The 17,587-nt window shown below is 41.0% G+C and overlaps 1 protein-coding gene across 4 annotated transcripts in view; it reads right to left on the reverse strand.

Moving 5' to 3' along the window:
• The window catches only part of PXYLP1 (2-phosphoxylose phosphatase 1), a 55,974-nt gene extending 41,607 nt beyond the window's left edge, over positions 1–14,367 (reverse strand). For 2 of the 4 annotated variants that reach the window (XM_069063368.1, XM_069063367.1), the window contains exons 1-2: positions 14,219–14,367; positions 953–1,043 (exon numbers count right to left, since the gene is read on the reverse strand). The gene's annotated coding sequence lies outside the window, so the exon portion shown is untranslated. The remainder of the gene's footprint in view (positions 1–952; positions 1,044–14,218) is intronic. The other 2 variants (XM_069063369.1, XM_069063370.1) reach the window with 2 other exon arrangements.
• Positions 14,368–17,587: the final 3,220 nt, after the last annotated feature.

Here is a 17,587-nt window from a genome sequence, read left to right on the forward strand (position 1 = left end):
TAAAAGGTGAAATTAAGAGGTGAGAGAGGAATATAATGAGAGGAGATGGAGAGAGACAGAATGGGGTAAACTATCTCATAAAGAAGAGTCAAGGGAAAATGGTTACAATGGAGGGGAAGAATAGGAAGGCAAAAGGGAATGGGTCAACCCTATTCTCATTGAATTTGGCTGGGGGAGGGAATGAAATACACACTAAATAGGGGATCTCACCCAACAGGAGAGTAGGGGGGAAAGGGATGAGAGGAGGGATGATGGAAGGGACGGCAGGCTGGGGAGGAGGGAAGTTGGAAGCACTCACTTTTGAAAAGGGACGGGATCAAAGTAGAGAATAGAACAAGTGGGAGGTGGGATAGGAGGGAGGGAAATATAGTCAGTCTTTTACAATGTATCTACGATGTTAATGTTTTGCATTAGCTACACATGTACAACCTATACTGAACTGCTTATCTTCCCAGTAAGGGTGGGTGACAAGGAAGGGAATGAATCTGGAATTCAAAGTTTTAAAATCAAATCTTTACAATTATATACATATATGTGTGTGTGTGTGTGTGTATACATACACACACACACACTATTATTAGTGCTATTTTACATGTAATTGGGAAATAAGATATACAGGCACTGGGGCATAGAGATCCACTGTGCCCTACTGGAAAAGTCGAAGGTGATATGGGAGAAGAAATGGGAGAGAGCAGATTGGAGGAGGGGATGTCCTGTGGGATTGCTATTTTGGGGTGGTGGGTAGGGGAAAAATGGGGAGAAAATTTGTAACTCAAAATCTGGTGGAAATTAATGATGTGAACCAGAAGTTAATAAAGCATTTGAAAAATGAAAAAAATACATATATAAATATCATAGAACCTTAAGTGCCTCCTTTTTGAATTTTTTTCTCTTCTCTCTCTCCACTCTTATTTGGCACTCATTGATTCCCACAGCTTCAACTACAACCTACCTCTATACAGATGAGTCCCAAATCTCTACGACCTCTGCAGAGCTCAACCTCAGCTCCAGCTATCCATGGTTGCCTCAAACAAGACCAAAGCCTAAAAACATCAAAACAGTTTGTCATCAGTTGCCTTCTTCTGTGTTTTTGCTGACTGAACCCCAACTGTTCAAAATTTTGATTTATCTCAGACTTCTCACACACACACACACACACACACATACACACATACACACATACACACGCACGCAGTCCCACCCTTTCTTTCATATGTCCCACTAGCTATCAAGTCTTTGACTCCACCTTTCTAATGACTAACTCCCTGAGTCTCTTCTATTCTCATGGATGACTACATGCCAAAATGACTGCAATAGCCCAATGATTTCCCTGCCTCTGTTACTGCCTACCTTTTTCCCCCACTGGGGGGTGGGAAGCAGGGGGTGGGCAGCAGTGCAGAAGGAAGAAGGGAGAACACGCCCCACTCCACCCCCTGACAGCACAAAAGTTGATTTCATCTGTATAAGAAACTACCCATGTCGAAATTCCCTTTACTGATTTGTTCTTGTTCAGCTATTTTTTAGTTGTATCCAACTCTTCACGACCCCATGTGGGGTTTTCTTGGCAAAGATACTGAAATGGTTTGCCACTTCATTCTCCAGCTCATTTTACAAATGAGGAAACTGAGGCAAAGAAAGTTAAGTGATTTGCCCACAGTCACACAACTAATAAGTCTGAGGCCAGATGAGTCTTCCTGACTTCAGGTCTGACATTCTATCCTAGCTGCACCCCCCTTTACTAATACAGACCTGCATTCTGTCTGTACCTCAGTTTTAAATTGCCTGAAGCACTGAGATTAAATAGCTTGCCCAGCATTGAGTAAGAGGCAGAACCAGAATAATCTTTATCTATAAAGCTAGCAGCATGGACCAACAGATGACAGCTAGACCCAGATTCAGAAGACCTGGGTTCATTCCTGCCCTTGATATGTATTAGCTTTGTGTCCCTGAACAAGTCACATAATTCTCTCCTTCTCCCCTCCCTCCATCCCACAATTCTCTAGGCCAGGTATTCTTTTTTTTTTTTTAAGCAATTGGGGTTAAGTAAATTGCTCAAGGTTACACGGCCAGGTGTTTCTGGGTGGGGGCTAAGTATCTGAGCCTGGATTCGATCCCAAGTCTCCCAACTCTAGGGTTGGCGCTCTTACTCACTGCGCCACCTGGCCGCCCCACACCCCTTGGCCAGGTATTCTTAATCTTTTTTATATCTTTGACCCTTTTGGCTGGTGGGTAAAGTGTATGGGGTCCCTTCCCAGAATGGTTTTAAAATGAATAAATTAAAATACATGAGCTTACAAAGGAAACCAACAATATTTAAATAGTTATCCTTTTTTTTTAATTTCCAGGTTAAGAAACCCTGCCCTAGGCAATAAATTAGAAGAAAAAAAAAAGATGCCAGTCTTCATTATCAGAGGAAGCTCCCTCTTGGGGGCTCCCTATATGAATGAAAGAAAAACAGCCCATTCACAACCTACAGATCTAGTCTTCATTTGCTACTATTGCCTACCAAGTAAAGTTCAAACCTACTTTGCCTGGCCTTCAAAGTCTTCCATAATCTGGGTCCACTCTGCCCTTCCAGTCTTATATTATTTCCCTTTATCCAGTACACATTCTTTCCAAACCCAAGATCTGCTCCTACAGCACACACTGTCCTTTTCTTCATATTATTGCTAATACTAGGAGTGTCTCCCTCAATGGCTTTGCCTGTTAATTACTACTCATGCTTTTAAAGCCCAACTCCAATGTCATCCCCTGTAAGGAGCCACCCAAGATTCCCACAACTAACCAACTTCCCACTCTCAAAGCTCATTTACTTCTTATTTCTTCAACATTCTAATGTGCTCAGTCAACAGGATCACAGATTTGAAGATGAAAGCGACCTTAGAGGCCACCTAGTCCAAATATCTCACTTTAAAGATGAGGAACTAGAGAGATTAATTAATTTGCCCAAAGGTCACACAGGTAGTTAACAGAAGTAGGATTTGTCTCCAAATCCAGGGAACTTTCCACTCCACCACTTTAATTCTCTATGCTTGCATCTTATCCCAGGTACTAGACTATGTAAGCTTTCTACCCCCCTTGAGCACCTAGCAGAGTATCATGCACACAAGAGGTTCTTAACACATATTTTATGAATGACTTCATTCCACTGTTCAATGAACAATGCTGAAAGACAAATACAATAGAGAACCCCATTATGACGTGGCCCCTTATTTTATGGATACAGTTATACCAGACTACATCAGGCCACTAGAAAAGTAATACCTACTTGAAGTTAACAATGTGATTTAACTATTATCCGGAAGCAATAAACTCAGTCTTATGGTATGGCTGAATGAGTGCTGGATTTGAAAACAGAGGATCTGGATTCAAACCCAAGCTTTTCCACTTAATTATATGAGATTAGACTAGATGACCTGTAAAAGACCCTTCTACTTCTAAATCTGTGATTGTATAATCCTATTCCATGGTTCCAAACAGTACAGCAAAAGAATGAAACTTTTTTTTCTATCACTCATTACAAGTATTAGCACAAGGAAAGCTTGTCTTCCCACCTGAAGGTAGGAAAGGAACAGAGGCACATTGCCAGAAATTATACCAGTGCTTCTGCCCTAGCAGGAAATGCAATGAACCAGACTACTTAGAAATCATTTGTATACATCCTTTCCCTCAAGAGTGTGATTGTGGCTCTAAGGAACATGGAATACTGCAGAGTTCTTTAAAACCAGCTTTGTGATTACAATTCCGAATTCAAGACCTCTATTGCATTGATAACATAAGGTTGAGGCAGTCTTCAAACCAAAAGTACCTTTCATTCCATTTATGTCTCGTGCTCTGCTTATACACCTCTCAGTTGCAGGGGAATCTAGGAGGGCAAACCCCATGTGTGTTCCCCTGACACAATTTATGTATCTGTGACCATACTGTTTATTGTCACTCAGTCATTTCAATCACGTCTGACTCTGACCCCATTTGAGGTGTTCTTGGCAAAGATACTGGAATAGTTTGCCATTTCCTTCTCCAGCTCATTTTACAGATGAGGAACTCAAGCAAACAGGGTTAAGTGACTTACACAGGGTCACAGAGCCAACAGACACAGAGTAAGTGTCTGAGGCCATATTTGAACTCAGTAAGATGAGTCTATCTACTGTGACACCTAGCTGTCCTGACCACATAGTTAACTAACTCAGAAATACAGTCCTTAAGACACCAGTAAAGAATATGTTGAAAATGTATCCACAGATGCTCATCAATTTAGGGGAATGACTAAACAAATTGTGGTATGCAGTTGTAATATAATACTACAACACTGTAAGAAATGACAAAGATGATGGCTTCAGAAAAATCTGGGAAGATTTCTATAAACTGATTCGAAGTGAGCATGCAGAACCAGGAGAACATTGTAACAGAACCATTGTTAACAATAATCAATTGTGAAAGATTTAGCTACTCTAATCAATACAATGAACCAAGACAATTCCAAAGGACTCGTGATGAAATATGCTATCTACATCCAGAGAAAAAACTAATGAGCTTTGGGTACCAATTAAAGTTTTTTTTTCCCTCTTTATTTTTCTTACTTTTTTTTGCAACATGATTAATATGGAAATGTTTTACATGAATTCAAATTGTAATGCATATCATATTGCTGCCTTCTTAATGGGTGGAGGGACTTGAGGGAGAGAGGGAGAGAATTTGGAACTCAAATTTTTTAAGTGAATGTTTTAAGTACATATACATATATACAAAAAAAATAAAAATATAAATAACATATCCACATCTTTTCTTCATGTGGCAGACACCAATAATACCCTGGACTTGAGTTGACCTACAGAAGAATGAATACCCATGAATCTAAGGGCTAGCTAGAGACCTCAATCTATCATGATACATTCTCTCTCTATAGCGAGTATTTCCAATGTTAAATCCCTGATGATGTGGTCCAACAATGTAGAAAAGAACCACCAAGACAGAGAAGAGGTCCGTCAGAAGCAAGGACAAGGAGGCATGGCTAAAAAAGGCAGATATCAAATAATGGAACTTCAGCTCTAAATGTTCATTTTAATTGGCCTTCTACCTACTCCTTGCCTATAGGGTGACATTCAATAGTAATATAGCAACAATCATGGATTTGTAAGTATGGACAACCTAGCACTTATGGCCAAAGTTGATGAAAACCTAACAGGGAAAAAAACTTCAAATCAGTTTAAAAACCCCATTCTCACAGCTCCACAGAATCTCTACTGACTATCTGGCATGTACTCCAAAGTATAAAGACAGTTTTCATTTTCTTCACCAACTACTTGCTGGCATTAGAGCGACAGCTTCTATTTATAGCCTAAGTACTACCTGGGAATAGAACCAAATCAGATGCAGGGAGAAAAGAATGAGTCCCAGTGGGTAAAATTCCTTTCTTTTAGTGTTTGCACAGATAGTCAAACAAAAAAGCATGTAAAAAGCATGTACTAAACTTAGCCTAACAAACCACAATTACTTATAGTAAATAGTCATTAAAATCCATCAATTAATGCAGCTGTTTCAAGATAATCAGTGGGTACTAGAATATGACATATAGAAGAAGAAAATGTACTAACTTGGGAAATTAAGTGAACAGAAGGAAAGAGAATATTTAGGTTCCCTTTTCTGCTGAGCAAGTCACACCCTATAATAAATCATCTCACTCAGATAAGAGACTGATTTTCATCTTTAAAGAAATCCACAAAAATCATCCATTTATGTCCTACCTTTGAATACAACGCATTACATTTTTACTTTTCAGATCTTTATTTTAATTGAGCACTGAACTGAAGAAAAACAAAGGAACCAAAGAAGAAAGTTCAAGGTTGTTAAGCCATGTAACAAAAACCCAAAGCTCTGATCTTTCTTCCCACTTCAAATTTCTTCCTGCTCCAAAAATAACACCCACAACTCATAGTCATATAGTGCTTTAAGGTTTGCAAAGTGCTTTTGATACCTATAATAAATCAATCAAATTGGTATTAACCCCATTTTACAGATGAGGAAGAGGAGGTTTGTAATAATTAAATCACTCACACAAAGTCACAGTTATGTAAGCATCTGAGGAAGTGTTCCAGTTTAAGTCTGCCTAACTGCAGTGCCCTAACTTATATGCAATACAGCCTCTACCAAAAGTGCATGGTTTGAATAACCAAAGTTACAGTGTCTTTTCTTTTTCACATAAATATGTAAATAAATATTTTCAAAAAGTGACTCTGTGACTCCTGGCCTTGCCTGTGGTCATACAGCTTCACTGGATCACTGACTTAAGAGTCAGATGGGACCTGAGAGGTCATCTAATCCAACCCCTTCACTTTTCAGAGGAAACTTCAGCCCAGAGAGGTTAATTTCTCCAGGAGTCACAAAGGTAGTAAGTAGGAGACCCAGAATTTAAACAAGAAAAATTTGACAGTGTTATGTAATCCCAGGGGTCTCCCATCCAAGTAATAAACACACCCAACCCTGCTTAGCTTCTGAGGTCAGGTAAGAGTTGGGGAGGTACAGGGTAGTACTGCTATAAAAAACTAGTGATAAAGAGATTATCAGAACCCAGTTCTGACTTTATTCCAAGTCCAGTATTCTTTTCATTAAACTATGCTGCCACTACAAAAACATAGTATTTGGGGGATAATTTGCATTTTGAGAATAATGTAAAAGATGCGACATGACAGACAAAACAAAGGAACATTCTTCACGCCAATTAAAACATTTTCACACTATTTAAGAAGCTGGTATAAGGATTTAACTGCATATCCACAATAGGTTAAGAGGGTTTTTCTGAGTGGAGGAAAGAAGAAAAAGTGGCAATTTAAAAACTAGAGTTTGGTTTTTATTACAACTTCCACAAAATAACTAAAACATGAGAAGTTAAAAATCATAGAATAGTACAATTTTAAAATGAAAGGGATTATCTACTTAGAGATTATCTACTCCAACCTAACAATTTTACAGAAGAGGAAACTAAAGCCAAGAGAAGTCAAGTTACTTAACTGAAGCCATTCAACTAGCTGACTAATGAAGCTGTGGCTGCTGTTCTTTCCACTCTAGACTCTATATGTGTACTCTGTAACCAAAGACTCCAAGTGTAAACACGTGAAAAGTAACTACCAATATGTAAAATCTGACCCACTTCAATTTTTTTTTTTAGGTCCAGTATGTTTCAGCGCTCCAGGCAGCTCTCTAAGTCTACAGATAACTGACCCATCTGCATAAGCACAGGCAGTTTCACACTGGAAATCCTAACCAATAAAATCACAAATCCAGACCTAAAATAAAGTTTCTGTAGATGTCCTTCTTCTTGATTTCATTTATCATTTTACATACTCAAGGAAACATATTTGTCCATTATCCTATACTCTCCCTACAAAGCTTCAAATTTCTCTTTTTATCTCAGTTGAACCCATTCATTTCTAAAAGTCACCAAGACAACAGTCAAGAGCTAGAAAACCAAGGAAAATCACACATTCTCCAACTACAGAATAAGGACAAATTTTTTTTTGTTAAAATTTTTCTGTTAAATTCCTTTGCTTTGCTTAAGAGGTATATTCCTAAACAGTTCCCTATAAAGTTGTCTTTTGCATGAGGATCATGGGTTTTCTAAACATGATTTAAGAGATATATTCTGACAGGTAAGCATTGGGAGAGGGAAAGGTGAGGAAATATGAACTACTTTGCTATTCCCAAGTGTAAGGATGAAATTCTGACTCCAATGCACTATTCACTGTTCCTGTCCCTTCTCAAGATTAATCTCTGGCTCTGCAGAAGTCAAATGAAATCTAGACTTCTCAAGGGACTAGAAGAGGGGAACTAGTTAATTATTTCTATTGGTAGCACTACAGTCCTTCCACGTTCCCAAACTGGAAACCTTGGTACCATCTTCAATTCTTACTTCTACTTCAAACATATTATCTATCTGTCAACACCATCCTGTCATATCTTTCAAGATGTCTCATTTTCTCCCTTCTCTTAACCCCCACTAAAATCACTCTAATCAAGGACCCTACTTCCTCTGTCCCTGAATTACTCAATCCCCTCTCCAGTGTCCCCTGCCTAAGGTGTTCAGTCATGTCCCTAAAATGCTATTTTCATCACTTTGATTCCCTGCTAAATAACCTACAATGACTTTTTATTGATATTTAATGCTTATATAGCTAACTAAATTTACCTACATACATACGCACAGAGCCTCTGGATTGTGGAAGCCATCTCAGCTCATCCCCAAAAGCCTCTTTGTGGAAGTAAAAGAGATTTGCAAAAAATCTTCCCCTTGGGGCAGCTAGGTGGCACAGTGAATAGAGTACTGACCCAGGAGTCAGGAGGACCTGAGTTCAAATCTGGCCTCAGACACAATACAAAAAACTAGCCATGTGACCTTGGGCAAGTCACTTAACCCCAACTGCCCTAGCTTCCCCCTCCAAAAAAAATAAAAATCCTCCCCTGGCTAATATGTTTGAAGTAGAAGTAAGAATTGAAGATGGTACCAAGGTTTCCAAAGTGTAGTCAGTCAATATTCTTATAAATCAGACTTTCACCAGCTTTTTGTGATTCGATACACACAATGGCTACAAGTCAATTCCAGCTTAAAGATGAGAAGTACACAAGTCAGTTTGGCAATAAAGAAAAAGAAACTTAACTCTCAGTATCTAACTTATTTTTTTAATCCAAACCTAGCCCAAATTTCAAGGTGAAGCAGAATAGCCAGCCCCCTTCATTAATCAAACAGATGGAAAAGACGGCAGGCAGCAAGCCTTCCAAACACCTCCCCTTTCTCCAAGGCATATGGCTACAACCAAGAGATGGATTTTATCAACAGCTTCTCATACAGTAATGTAATGTCAGGTCTGATTTAAAACAATCTACCTCAGTACTCAGAGGGATGGCCATACTCCCTAGACCTTACCATCACCCTAAATTATGCCACCTTCATAATAAGAATCTTCTATCCTTTCCTCTTCCCCTGTTTTGCTCCTAAATCTATTCTTTGCCCTCACTACAACCTCCTTTCCTTCTGTCCTAAAACCGCCAGTTTCTCTATCCTGAACCATTCCCTCACCCTCTGACTTCTCTTTCCTCTTTTTACAGTCCTGAGTCTTGATCCTAACCTGACTAGTACAACTATACACTGTTCTCCACACTTAACTCCTTTGTCCTTTTGCCCTACCTCCATTTATGCTCAGCCAATCCTACACCCTGAATCACCCACACCAGTCTTCTCTGCTTCTTCAGATTATCTGAGATTATCTAATCTCAATTGGGCCCACACTGTTGTATAGCAAAACTTTTATTCTCTCACTCTCCATCCCTTTCCTTCAACAGCTGTTCCAAACCTTCTCAGCACCCTTTTTCTCAGTAAATGTTGCCTCTTGCTTTACTGAGAAAATAGTCATGTGCAGTAAAATCTCTCTTCTCTCCAACATCACACCTCGAATCCCCTCTTTATCATCACCCATTCTTTTCTTCTTTACTTCAGTCTGCGGTGAAAAAATGGCCCTTCTCCTTGACAAGGCCAACCCCTCTATCAATCCCATCCTCTCTTAGCTCTTTCCCCACTGCCTATAAACATGTTCCAATTTGCCTCTTCTATTCTGACGACTAGCCTAATCCAGGCCTTCATCACCAGTTGCCTAGCCTGTTTTAATAGCCTCCCAGTTATTTCCTCTACTTTTAGTCACTCCCTTCTCCAATCAATCCTCCACACAACTGCCAGAGTAATTCTTTATATGAAACAGGTCTGATCATGTCACTTCCCTATGGCTTCCTATTGCCTACAGTTTACCTTGTGGCAGCTGGGTGGCACAGTGGATAGAGCCCTGGGCCTGGAGTCAGGAAGACCTAAGTTCAAGTCCAGTCTCAAACACTTAGCTGTGTGACCTTGGGCAAGTCACTTAACCTCTTAGTTTCCTGATCTATAAAATAGGAATAAAAATAACCCCTACTTCCCAGGGTTGTTGTGAGTATGCACTATATAAATGGTAACTATTATTATTACAGGATAAAATGCAAACTTTTTACTTAGCCTGGTATTTGAGGCCACATCATTACCCTTCACATATTCTATATTCCAGCCAAACTGGACTCCCAGTTGTTCCTGGTTGCACAGATGCTACTTAGCAATCTGTCCCATCTCAAAGACTTGGAGACACAAATTTCCCATCTTGCTATGCCCTTCCTGCACAGGCTCCATCTCCAAACATCCCCGAAGTAAAAAGCACTAGATGTTCAACTAGCATCTGATGCACAGACCCCAGAATGTCTGTATAGGGGCAATAATTAACCTTCAGTCTCTGGGTATTCACATGAGGTGTCCCTTATTTTGAGAATGCACTCCTCCCTCATTTCTGCTTCTCATAATCCTTTTCTCCCTTCAAGACACAACTCAGATGCTACTTCTTTTGTGAAGCCTTCCCTGATCACCACAACTGGCCCTTTTCTTTCTCTCTACAATTTATCTTGTACTATAAAAGTACATGTAGCATTCCCTCATGGAATGAAAATAAGAGAAAAAGGATTTTATATGCCCAGAACAGAGCATAATGCCTTACACATGATAAAAGCTTAATAAATCTTTGTTGAATTGAATTATGCCCCTAGAGGGCAAAACTGTCTTTCAAACATCTTGAACTGGATGTCCAGTAGATATCTTAAAATAAGTATGTCCAAAATGGAGCTCAATTCTCTCTCCCTCTAAACCCTTTCCCCCTTCCCTACTACTGTCGAGGGCAACACCATCCTCTCAGTCTCTCAAAACCTAGGAACCATCATCATTCCTCACTACTTCTCATCACCTATATGCAATCTGTTGGCAAGACCTGTTGATTCCACCTTTGCAAAATCTCTCCAATATGCCCCCTTCTCTCCCAAGACACTTCATCACTCTGGCACAGGCCCTCATCACTTCACACCTGGACCACTGCAATAAATTGCTGATAGGTTCAGGTCTCTCTCCACTCCAATCCATCTTCCATTTGTCCACTAAAACGACTTTCCTAAAACGCAAATCCAACTGTCACTCCAGCTCCCTACTCTGGAAAATGCCTTGGCTCCCTATCACATCCAAGATCAAATACAAAATTCTCTGTTTAGTGCTCAAAGCCTTTCATAACCTAGCTTCCTCTTACCTTTCCGGTCCACTTACTCTGATCCAATGACACCGGCATCCAAACTGTTCTGCCAGAATCACATTCCATCTCTCAGCTCCAGGCTTTTCCTCTGACTGTTCCCAATGCCTAGAATGCTCTCTCTCCTCATCACTGCCTACTGGCTTCCTTGTCTCCCTTTAAGACCTAATTAAAATTCTATCTTCTATTTGTGGCCTCCCCATTAGTTTGTGAGCTCCTTGAGGGTTAGAAATGCCTTTTGCCTCTTTTTTTTTTTATCCCCAGGGCTTAGCATAGTACATGGCACACAGTACATACTTAATAAATATCTACTGATTGATTGATCGAGTCTCCTTCCAAGATAAACCATTACTGTTAAATTTGATCCAGAATATAAATAAGCTTTCCCTCCCAAAAAATTTGACAAAAGTATATTTACGAAATGGCTTTTGTACTCTCAAACAGCCGTCACAATTAAGAAATTAAGATGCTAAGGAGAGCTTTTTGCTTTTCATCTTCCTCATAATTTAAAACATATGGTTGTTCTCACAAATTTAAAAAATTAGGCATTATCACTGAATATGGGGCAGGTAGGCTCAATGGATAGAGTACAAGGCCTAGAGTCAAGACTTATCTCCGTGAATTTACCTTCATGATCTCATCCTCATATGTTTCAATTCTGGCCTCAGATACTTACAGTTGTGTGACTCTGGGCAAGTCACTTAACCCTGTTTGCCTCAGTTTCCTTATCTGCAAAATGAGTTGAAGAAGGAAACAGCAAATCACTCCAGTCTTTTTACCAAGAAAACTTTAAATGAGGTCAGTCAGACATGACTAAAACAACTGAACAGGGGTGACTAGGTGGAGCAGTGAGTAAAGCGCCAGCCCCAGAGTCAGGGAGTCAGGAGGTCCCAAGTTCGGTTCTGGCATCAGATACTTAACAACTACACAAAAAAACTAGCCATGTAACCTTAGGCAAGTTACTTAACCCCAATTGCCCTCCAAAAGGCCAAAAAAAAAAAAAAACTGAACAATAACAACACTGAATAAGAACGATTTATTGCCCAAACAGGTTCAGCTAATTATTAATATTCATTAATATATTAATAATCATTAATATTCTAAAGATGGACTTTATACCTTGATCATAAATTCATGCTTATTATAAAAATAAGTTCCATTCTGGTGAAATTTGGCACACACAGGACCATCCTTTGGTCATTCTGGAGTTTTGACATGCCTAAATTCTGTTCCCCCACCCCATGCCCTTCTGCTGGATTTTTTCCCCTTGATTTTACTTATTTAATGTTTGCAATAAGGCATTCCTTTTACTCAAAGAGCTAGTCAGAAATTAACCTTTCTCTTCAAAACACTAGGAAAATAAGAGTGAATAAAAAAGTGTAAATAATGGCCCTAAATTCTCCTCCAATACCAATAACTCAAAACTATCTATTTATCTATCTATATGACCACTTTAACATACTGAAGAAATTAATATCATAAGGGAATCCAAGTTTTTTGACTACATAAGCCTGTTCAAAGAAAATCACTGACAAAAAAAACTACCACAGTATTTAGACCCAAAAGCCAAAACACAAGATTAGAAAAAACTGAAACCCCACATTCTATAAATTAGTTATCCACTTTGATTAACCAGTTAGTCCCCCAGCATAGTCAATGTTACCTCACCAATTGGTTTACAACTAAAAAAGAAAAAACACAGATATCCTCCCCCCAAGAGAAAAACATCACAATGGTATTAAACTATTCCCACCTTCTTACCTAAAAAATTTGAGTCTTGATTTTCCATATAGAGGAGAAAAGTAATTCCAAAAATAATGGCCATGATCTACGTTGGGGAATAATGATGGGGCAGGGAAATGAAGGAGGTGAATGAAATTTGAGTGATTAGAGAGCAAGTGTGAGCTATGGAAGAGTTTGGCAGGACACAGATGGCAAGGGGAAAAAGCTGAGATGGCCTTCCGGACCAAGGGGAAAGCGCAAAGGTTTATTACTTAAAGGGGGAGTGGGGGAGAGGTTTGAGGTTTTGAAAGAGAAGAAAGCAGGGGTAACAAGAAAGGAGAAGTGGACTTTAAGTGAGGGAGGGGGTAGGAAGCGGAGTTAATGCAGGGGTTTAGAGAAAGAAAGACGGACGCAAAGATCTGGTGAGGGAGGGAAATCCTCCAAGAAAGCGTCCTGCCCTCTCAGAATTGGGGGACAAGCTTTCTCTACCACCTACAGCAGGAAGGGGGAATAGTGTGGGGAGGAAGAAAATGGGGAGAGGGAAAAAGTAGAGAGGAAAAGGGAGAATGGAGAGGGAGAGAGAATGGGGAGGAGAGAATGGGAAGAAGAGAGGGAATGGAGAAGAAAAGGAACGGGGAAAGAGGGAACAGGGAAAGAGAGAATGAAGAGGGGGAGAGAAAATGGGGAGGGGGAGAGAGAATGGGGAGGGAGAGAGAGAATAGGGAGAAAGAAAGAGAATGAGGAGAAGAGGGAATGGAGAAGAAAAAGAACGGGGAAAGAGGGAACAGGGAAGGAGAGAGAGAATGAAGAGGGGGAGAGAAAATGAGGAGGGGAAGAGAGAATGAGGAGGGGGAGAGAGAATGGGGAGGGGGAGAGAACAAAAAGGGAAAAGAGTAGTGAAGGGAGAGAGAAAGGGCAAAGAGAGAATAGGGAGAGATAAAGAATGGGGAGGGGGAGAAAGAAGGGGGAGAAGGGGGAAGAGACAATGGGGAGGGGGAGAGAATGTAGAGAGGACAAGGAAGAGAATAGGGACGGGGTGAAGAATGCGGCTTACTCCCCCCCCTCCGTTTCTCCTCGCCTCTCGCCAGCTGGTTCCCTCCCCCCCGCCGGCAGCCCCCTTTCTCCCCTCCGTGTCCTCCCCCGCGCTGGTACCCCTCTCCTCTCTCCCCTCCGTCCATCCTGCCTCTCTTCCCGCCCTACCATTCCCCCCTACCTCGCACTGCACCCCAAAACTGAAGGGGGAGGCGGGGTGAGCCTGGGACCGGCGCCCCAAGCCCCGCCGCCCCGCCCCTCTCCCCTGGGCCAGTCCATCTCACTGTCCCGAGCCCCCGTGCCCGCCCAAGCCCCGGCCTCTCCCTCACCTCCCATGACCCGGGTCCTGGCCCGGACTCCTGCCGGACCAACCCGTCCAGCCTCCGCTCCGGCTCCTCCGAGCGCTCCCCGCCTCCTCGGGGGAGGGAGGAGGGAGCCCGCCGACCTCCCAACTGCGCCCCCTGCCGGCCCCACGGCGCCTTGCAGCCTCGGCTCCGGGAGCAGCGTTTTTTGGGACCCGGCCCCGGCGGCGCCGCGGGTACCGCGGGATTTGGGTTCCGGCGCCGTCCCCGCCCCCTCATCCCCCTCCCCTCCCCCCTCCGACTCCTCCTCTCTCCCATTCCCCCGGCTGCTCTTATGCCACCCCTCCCCCGCCTCACGCCAACATTGCTTCGTGACCGAGAGTTGGCCCTTTCTCCTCTGAGCGGGAGGCAGGTGCCCAGGCAGCCACGTTGCTCCTTTGTTCCTTTGCCTTTTGCTTTTTTCATAACCAAAATGTGTCAGAAAGTCACTTTCAAGCATGGGCACTGCGTAGTCCCCTGGGTCTACCATAAAATCAGGGACTGGTTGGACTGGAAGGGACTTAAAAGGTCATCGGGTCCAGACCCTGGTGAGCAGATTTAAAGGAACACGTACAAGAGATGTTGTGGGGAAAGAAGTTACAGAATTTGGCAGCCAATTAGATAAGTGAGGGAACATCCAGTTCAAAATGTCCACTAAGCAGTTGGTGATGCAAAACTGGGGAATGAGAGATTAGAACTGGATGTATAGAACTTGGAATCACTGGCAAGAGGGATGGTAACTGAACCCATGGGAGCTGGTGAGATCACCAAGTGAGAGGAGGGAGAGAGGGAGGGGGGGGACCCAGGCAGAGCCCCGGGGGCTCATCCACACTTAGTATGAAATAAATGAAGATTCAGTGAACGAGGCTGATCAGTGTTTAGACAGGCGGAAGGAGACCCAGAAGAGTGAAAAGTCACAAAAACTCAAAGTTTAAAATATCCAGAATAAAGTCAACCAACAGTGCCAAATGCTGGAGAGAAGTTAAGTATGAGGGTGGAGAAAAGGCCATTAGATTTGGTAAGAGATCATTGGTAGTTTTGCAGAGGGCAGTTTCTTTTGAATGATGAGGTCAAGCTAGATTTCAGAGAGTTTACAAGAGAGTGAATGGAAATACCAAGTGTAGCTAGATTCTTGAAATCATTTAGAAAAGAGATATAGGATGGTAGAATCCAGTGAGGGTCTGGGTGTTTTGTTTAAGAATGGGGGAGTCAGGGGGCAGCTAGGTGATGCAGTGAATAGAGCACCCGCCCTGCAGTCAGGAGGACCTGAGTTCAAATGTGAACTCAGACGCTTAACACTTACTAGCCGTATGACCTTAGTCACTTAACCCCAATTGCCCTGTCTTCCCCCCAAAAAAAGCAAAAAAAAAAAAAAAAGAATGGGTGAGTCATAGGTACATTTGCAAGCAGCAGGAAAGGAAACAATAAATATAGAGATACTGAATATTAGAAAGAATGACAGTGAAGGCAATCTGCTGAAGAAGACTGGAGACCTCTTCATCAGAGATTCCAATGAAGAGAATGGAGGAATGTTAAATTAAGCATTCTTAACCTGGGCTCTGAACTCTGTGTCAGTCCGTCTGTGTGTGTATGTCTGTATGTGTGTATATAAATACATGTATATATATGTATGTATATTTATAACTATTTCAATATAAGTGGCCTTTGTAATCCTAACTTATTTTATGTATTTTAAAACATAATTATGAGAAGTCTGTAGGCTTAAACCCACTGCCAAAGGAGACCAATACACAGAAAGAGTTTCTGTGTAAAAGGAACATAGGATGAGGAGGGGACAAGAGGGGACAACTCTTGTTGAATGCCCTCAATTTTTTTTGATGATGTATAAGGCAAGATCCTCAGCTGAAAGGGTATGGGAAAGACTGGAACTAAGGATTCTTGATTCTGAATTCAGTGTTCTTTTTCTAAAAACAGCATTTAATAGTTTTATTATTCTTTCCATTTATATTGCTATAGTCCTGTTTTCGACCAGTTGTGCTTAATTCACTCTGCGTCAGTTCATATGGTTTCCCATGCTTCTCTGAATTCCTCACATTTGTAATTCTTTACATTATATACACTACATTTCTCTACCATAATTTGTTTATATTTTTTGTCCTCTAAACTGTAAACAACCCACTTTTTTCCAGTTCTTCGCCATCACATGAAAAAAAAATGTTGCTATAAATATTTTGGTGTATGTGAGACCTTTCTTTTGTCTGTCTTCTTGGACTATATGCTAAGCAGTGCAAACTGAGGGTCAAAGTATATGAACATTTTAGTTACTTCTTTTTAGCACAATTCCAAATTGCTTTCCAGAATAGTTGAACCAATTCATAGCTCCACAAAATATGTTTTAGTGTGCATGTCTTTCTATAGTCTCTCCAACATTAATATCTTTGCTACTTTGTTGAAAGTGAGGTGAAATCTCAGAGCTACTTTGGTTCTCATTTCTCTTATTATTAGTGATTTAGAGCAAATTTTTCAGAATTTTGTCAATGATTTGTAATTCTTTTAAGAAATATTTATGGGGCAGTGAGTAGAGCACCGGCCCTGGAGTGAGGATGAACTGAGTTCAAATCTGACCTCAGACACTTAACACTTACTAGCCATGTGACCTTGGGCAAGTCACTTAACCCAAATTGCCCTACCTTCCCCTCTCCAAAAAAAAAAAAATAAAGGCAAAAAAAATATATAAAAATTAAAAAAAAATTTAAAGAAATATTTATTTATATCTTTTGTCTATTTGCCTACTGGGGAATGGTCCTTGGTAGTATTTTGTTGTTTTTTATAGGGAATGCCTATTGAGGAAACTGCCTATACCAATACAAATTAGCACCAGCTCTACAATTTGTAGTCTTATAGAAGTACCTGGAGCATCAATCCAGTACTCAAGGATCATGCAGTCAGTATATGTCAGAGGCTATGCTTCAACTCAGGTCTTCCATCAATATATAAACCCTAGCCACTCACTAATATTTCTATAATCAAATAGACACCTCTATATGGCACTATAACTTTATCCCATCCTATCTTTCTGACCTCCTTACACATTAATTCCTCTATTCTATGAACTCCATGTACTTCAACCAAATTGACCTGTTTGCTTTTCCTCATATATGGTACTCTCTATCCCATCTCTGTGCCTTTTTCCAGTGCTCTTTCCTGGTCACATCTGCACTAGTTAACATCTGAGGGCCCTATAAAGACTGAGATTACGTGATTCATCTCTATTGTTCTCATCACTACTTTTTTATATACTGTACAACGTTCATTATCATCCTCAATCAATCTAAATTCCTTGATAAACCGAGGTTGTTTTTAATTCAGTTCAATAGATAATTCATTCACAGACAA

This window comes from Petaurus breviceps, unplaced genomic scaffold, assembly GCF_028583685.1.
Source record: "Petaurus breviceps papuanus isolate PSGF00001 unplaced genomic scaffold, PetGlider_PUasm1.0 90556, whole genome shotgun sequence".
In the NCBI taxonomy this organism is placed as follows: Eukaryota; Metazoa; Chordata; class Mammalia; order Diprotodontia; family Petauridae; genus Petaurus; species Petaurus breviceps.